Below are 6,286 nucleotides of genomic sequence, written 5' to 3' on the forward strand. Positions count from 1 at the left end.
CTGAATGACCTCACTCAAAGGAGGATCCTCAACACAAGGAAAGTAAAGTGTGTCAGCGAACAGGCATTTCCACTGGCCTGCCCTCGGGGACCTAGCGGTGATCACCCACCTCTGCCCGGTACGCCCTTCCTGCCCCCAGCTAGATCTCCCTCTCATTTCCTGTCTTGTTCCTGTTCTCCCTTCTCGGCCACACTCTCCTTGTTCTCTGTCTTGTTCTCTCTGTCTACATCACTTCCTCACGTCCCCACTTCGAGGCCTTTCACTCCCCCTCCCCCGCCCCCAGTAGACCTCTAACACTAGATTAGTCGCATAGCATAATTTCTTAGCAGCTCGCCCCAGCCCGGGGCTGCTTTATCCTGTCAAAGTATGTGTGTACGTGGGGTAACCACACATCCTGCTTAACTTTGCTTTCTCAGACATTGAATCTCACAGCATTTTCATCCCTTTCCTTCTTAAGCCAGAAGGATCCCGGAAACTAAGAAAAAAAAAAAAAAAGCTCAGAATCTTTTTGTAATTCCACAAATGAGTTGTCCTTGCCACTAGGGCATGGGTGTTTACATCACATTTCACTCTGGGGGCAGCTAACGCCTGGCCAACAGCTGTGTTGGCATGACCATCTGTGGAAAGGCTTAACCACTTAACTATAGTTGGGGGTGTGCCTCACACACAGACACTTCCTTGAATTCATTCAAGTGAATTCATTTCTGATAATCCCCGTCCTTTACGTAACCACAAACAGTCATTAAACTTTGCTGCCGTGCCTCTAGAGACTGGCGCATTGTCTCCACATTCTGTCGGTTATGTGTTTGTGGACTCTGAGTATCAATCGTTTATGTCAACAGTGGGCTCCTTATCCACATGAGGCTGACTTGAATTTGCAAGCACAGACACTCTCTAGCATTTTAAGCAACAATCCAATCCTAGGTACCATCAAGGCTGTTTTTCTGCCTTCCGTGTTTATGGAATAATGCCTCCTCCTCTATAAATAGCGTTCCTCCATTAGGATGATGTCCCTCCTCTCTGTCACAAAATTACAAGCCCACAGGTGTGCACATGTGGGGATGGCAGGGCAAGGTTCCCCGGAGGACTGAGAGAATTGACACATTAGGCACATGTGGACAAACTCAACTTTATTTCGTATCTCATTAATGTAGGTTTAGGGAAAAGCTTTTGTGGGAAGAATCTTTGCATAGAAACCCCCAGAGCCCTTGCCTTTCAGACAAGCATCCTTGGTTTTTCCTAACTGGGTAGATGTAATAGAGAGAATGGGGTTAGAATGAGGTTAAGGGAGGTGACACAGAGAAGGCCAAAAAAAAAAAAAAATTGTTTGGAGAGTTGATAAAATTTAAGAGCCTAATGTTCTCTGGAAAAACAATAACTTAAAAGTATCTAAAATGTTCAGTGGATGTAGAGAGTTATGTATGATCACAACCAAAGGGGTTTTTTTTTCCTTTTCTCTTTTTTCGGAGCTGGGGACTGAACCCAGGGCCTTGCACTTGCTAGGCAAGCGCTCTACCGCTGAGCTAAATCCCCAACCCCAACCAAAGGGTTTTGTTTGTTTGTGGCTGTTGTTTTGAGACGGGATCTCCTGTAGCTCAGGATAGCTTCCAATTCACTATTCGGCCAACCCTAGAAATGCTAATTCTCCTGCCTCTACCCACCGCATGCTGTGATCGAAGGCATGCAGTATCCTGACCATTTTAACCAGGCCTCAAGATTAACCCCCAGACCTCACTCATGCTAGGAAGCCCTCTACCAACTGAGCTATCCTACCCTACCCACTACCCTAGGTCTGCGGGGTAAACTCGTAAATCCATACTTTATACCTTAACATATAGCATGGCTGAAGGGGCCTGGGTGAGTCAGACTAACCCCTGGATGTCCTGCTTATCTGGGAGGTCTTGTGATGTGTGATTGGCTCTCTAGCGTCGATATCCACCTCTGCGTGGAGGAGTGATGCACACCCACCCACTCACATCCACTCAGATTCAGATCCTCCGTGCGTACTGTCTGCTTCCCACTGTAAAACACTCGCCTAAGTGTTCTTCGACCCACTCGTGCCAATCACCAATCGTGCCAACCACCAATCGTAAGCCTGAAAGTACCAAAGGTGTTCAATGGGCTGGTTTTCTCCTTGAATACTGGTCATTAATTCCTGAGCATCTTCCGAGATGGGCTGAAACTTCTCTGAATACTAAGGTCTTAGTTGGGAAAAGAGACGGAATTTTTAACCATTCTAAGTCTTGAAGGGCCCAAAGAAAGGGCTCGGTTGCTTCCTCTCCATGGACGTTTTACCAATCGGACAAACTTTGATTCATTCAACCACTCTGAAAAGAGGGCTGTCATCACAGGGCTGTGCACTGTGAGATGCACTGGTTAGTAACATAACTGGATGGACTACCATGCAGTACAGCTCTGTTTATTAAGAGCAACTCCAGGAAGATGACTAGATGCCTCAGTGGGCAAAATGCTTACTACGGTAGTGTGAAGACCTGACTCGGAAGATCCCTAGTCAAAAGTCACACAAGGTCCCGCATGCCTGTAGCTCCATCACCAGAGGGGTAGAAACAGGGGGACCCCTGGAGTTTGCTGGCCACTCTAGCCGATTAGTGAGCTCTGGATTCAGAGACAGACAGTTTAAAAAAAATTGTAAATGCATATCGATGGCAGAACACATCAGAAGTCAACTTCTGACTTCGATACATGTACACTCCCACAAAACACGTATGCACATACATACAACATACATGGAGGGGGGATGCTATGGTGAAACCTACTCCATTCTCAAACACCCAGAGGGGGAGAGGCTGGCAGGTGTCTGTGTCCCAGGACCTTGTTTCTAATGCTCTCCTTCGCTGCCCAGAGAGGCTGTACCCTCTGAGGTCAGGAATGTGCCTCTAGTTAGCCTGTGTCTTCCCTGTTCCAACTCGGAGCTGGTAGAAAGCTGGTTTTCTAGCAGAATGCCTGCCCACTGCCTTTCATGAGACTGGATAGCATTTCTCCTGTGGCTGGTCATTTCAACCCAATACGACCACCTGCTTGTTCATAGAGGACACTGTGTCTCTATCTACCTGTCTGTGCTTTGTGTCTTCAAACAGCATCATGGATCAGGATGGCCCCTTATGCTTAGCTCATCACCCACGGTTTCAGCTGGAATCCTAGGAGGGTTTATCTTCCAGAGAAAACACGTTACATTGTAAAAGGCCTGAATGCAAGCCCCGTAGTTTGGATCTTTGCCAACCATTCATAATGGAAGATTTTTCTCTGGTGCTCTGTAAAGTGTGACTTACCCCAAGCCCTTACAGACGGGGAGATTAATAATTGTGTGGCCAAGTTCTTTCTTCCATTCAAGGCTTCAGCCTTCCGGGAATCCAAAGGTTTCCAAATGAGAGCCTTAGGTCTCACGTCCATTAGTAACATTGTTGAACTGTAACAGTCTAAGCCAAATCTGAGCATCCTCATGGTTTGCTTTGCTTTAAAGGAAACTTCCTCTGAATGGCACTCAGAGAGGAGAAATAAGAGTAACTAACCGGAGCTAGGGAGATGTCTCTGTGGCTAAAACTGCTTGCTGCTCAAGTATGAGGACCTGAGTTCAAATCCCTAGACCCCCACATAAAAAGTAGATACATAGCACAGCATCTGTGATCCTGGGATCCCTATGGGGAGATAAGAGGCAGAGATGGGAGAAGCTAGCCTGGTGTACACAACAGAAAACAACAAAAGGCCCTGTCCCAAACAAGACAGAGAGTAAGGACTGACACTTGAAGCTGTCTGCATGCCCCACTCCTGTGTTATGGCTTATATACACCTGTACTCTCTCAATACTCTCTCTCTCTCTCTCTCTCTCTCTCTCTCTCTCTCTCTTTCTCTCTCTCTCTCTCTCATTCATGCATGCAGAAAACCCCCTCTAATTTACAAAATGTTTCCTTGTATATTGATTCTTTTTGGTAACTTTATAAACTAAGAAGAATTGTTTCAATGTACATTTATGAAAAATGAAAAAGATTATACCTGAATTCTACTTAAAAGAATGTATCACTATTGCTACAAATCCCCTAGTCAGCCAGACACAGTCTTTGGAGAATGGTTTTAATAACTCAGGACTGGAATTTGATCCCCCTCTTCGTCCCATAGAAACAAGTATCCTTGTCCAGGAAAAGGAAGCACAGATATTTCTCAGTAATCATCCTAAGAAATGTGTCTGTCTTGAGTATGGAAGGAGACTTCCTGCTTTATCAACACAAGAACCGGAAGCTGGGCCTGCTGGGAAGGAGCTCCACACAGAGCAGCTTGTGCTGGGTCTTCAACTGTGAACAGTCCGATTTGCGCTGCTGCAAATTCCTCCTGGCTGAAATGTGTATTTGCTTTATTTCCTTTAGATAAGGCCTCTAACTCACAATCGCCTGTCTCTTCTAGGGATTACGGGCATGTGCCACCATGTCCAACACAACCAATTTGAGTGAGAGAACTATTTGAAATAAGGGTAAAATGGAGGTGACTTCTCATCCCATGCTAACTCCCCTAACTCCTTGTCCGGTACGAACGACTGGCGTCCTCAGCACCAGTATCTTAAAGTAAAAAGCAAGTTTTTCAGTCACATCCTCCAAGGGGTCATTCTAGAAATCAAATGATTGGCAGGCGCGACGGGGATCCTAGGGACACCAACCACATCCACCCACACTCAGAAGCATTTAAGGCTGCAGGCTGTGTGCAGGGTCCAGACCTACCTGGTGTTTCTGACTGCTACTGTCTTCCCTCAAGGGCCCCTTCTGCAATACTCCATTCACACATGCAAATCCCAGGCCGGCCAGGATTTTTCCAGGTTAGGGTTAAAGCACCACTCCATAGGTCTGTACTTTCAGTTCTCATAGACGTAACTGAATAACCCCGCTGATCAGACCCCATTTTCATGCCCTGAGAGGAGGCAGAGATTCAATCTCACCACACCTCAGCCATTTCCGCCTCACTTCTTCAAATGCTTTTAATATTCTAATGTTAACACGTTTGAATAATTAGTCCTGGCATTATTTTAAATTTTCATGTAAAATTAAGATTTTAACTATCCCAAAATTGAACGGCCACAGCCAACCTCTTCTCCATGTGGGCAAACTGACCGCGATGTTTTTCATCTTACTTCCTGAGATTTCAGGTCCTTGGTAGTGAATAAGATCAATCATTTTCCAGGTTGTTTAGTAGCTACTTTTCTTTTTTAAGTCACTACCTCAAGTTTTCTATCAGGCCACTCATTTTTCCCCTGAAGAGCTGCTTCGAGACTCTTCATAAAGTGTGGTCACCGGTTCTTGGTTTTGTTTGAAAACTTAAAATAATCATGAAATTGTCTTTTTCAATCATTTCTATTGTGTACTTTGAACTTAGAGTTATACTAAAAAAAATTTTCTATAAAGAGATTGTAAAATCACCTTTCCTATGTTTTCTCCTAATACTTTGATTATTATAAATCTAATGCATTACAATCTTTACTCTTGGGGGTTTTTTTTAGGTTTTTATATAAAATTAAGATTAATTTTCATTTCTTTAAATATGGCTAGCTGGCTAATGCTCCTTATAAAAACTGCCTTGATTCTCCTTATGAACTTTAAGGTTTACATCCCCATATAATATCATTCTGAGAATTATTTTAATCCTATTGATGTTTACATTGTCTCTTTTAAATAGTGATGGAACATGCAAGAGTGTTATGTCCCTGAGAAATATAATAATAAGTATCTAAGAAAGATAACTCAGTTAACTTTGGATATGAGGGAGAAGGATTGTTGCAAGTTGGAGACTAGCCTAGTCTACATATGGAGCACCTACAGAGAGAGAGGAAGGGGGGGGGGGAAGGGAGGAAGGAGGAAGGAAGAAGGGAGGGAGGAGGAGGAGGAGGAGGAGGAGGAGGAGGAGGAGGAGGAGGAGGAGGAGGAGCAGTAACAACAACCAATACCAATACCACTACTGGCCAGGTTAAGCAGAAGTCATCATACAAACACATGTGTGAAAGGTTTTCATGGAAAGAGAAAATCTGCTCTACATGAACTCTCTCCGTCCAGCACTGTGCAGGTGGGACTCTGTCCCACTGAGAGGAACTGATTCCTAAGAGACAAGGCTTATTCCTAAACAGTTACAAGTCCTGTGAGCAGAGAGAGAAAGAAGCAAACAATACAGAGATTTTGTGAAAAACTTTAAAGCCCATTTCAAACAAAAATACTTAAAGACTCAAACAACAACAACAACAACAACAACAACAACACAAGAGGTTCTGGAGACTGAAACACTGACCTGGGTC

The sequence above is a fragment of the Rattus rattus genome, chromosome 4 (genome assembly GCF_011064425.1).
Source record: "Rattus rattus isolate New Zealand chromosome 4, Rrattus_CSIRO_v1, whole genome shotgun sequence".
Taxonomy (NCBI): domain Eukaryota; kingdom Metazoa; phylum Chordata; class Mammalia; order Rodentia; family Muridae; genus Rattus; species Rattus rattus.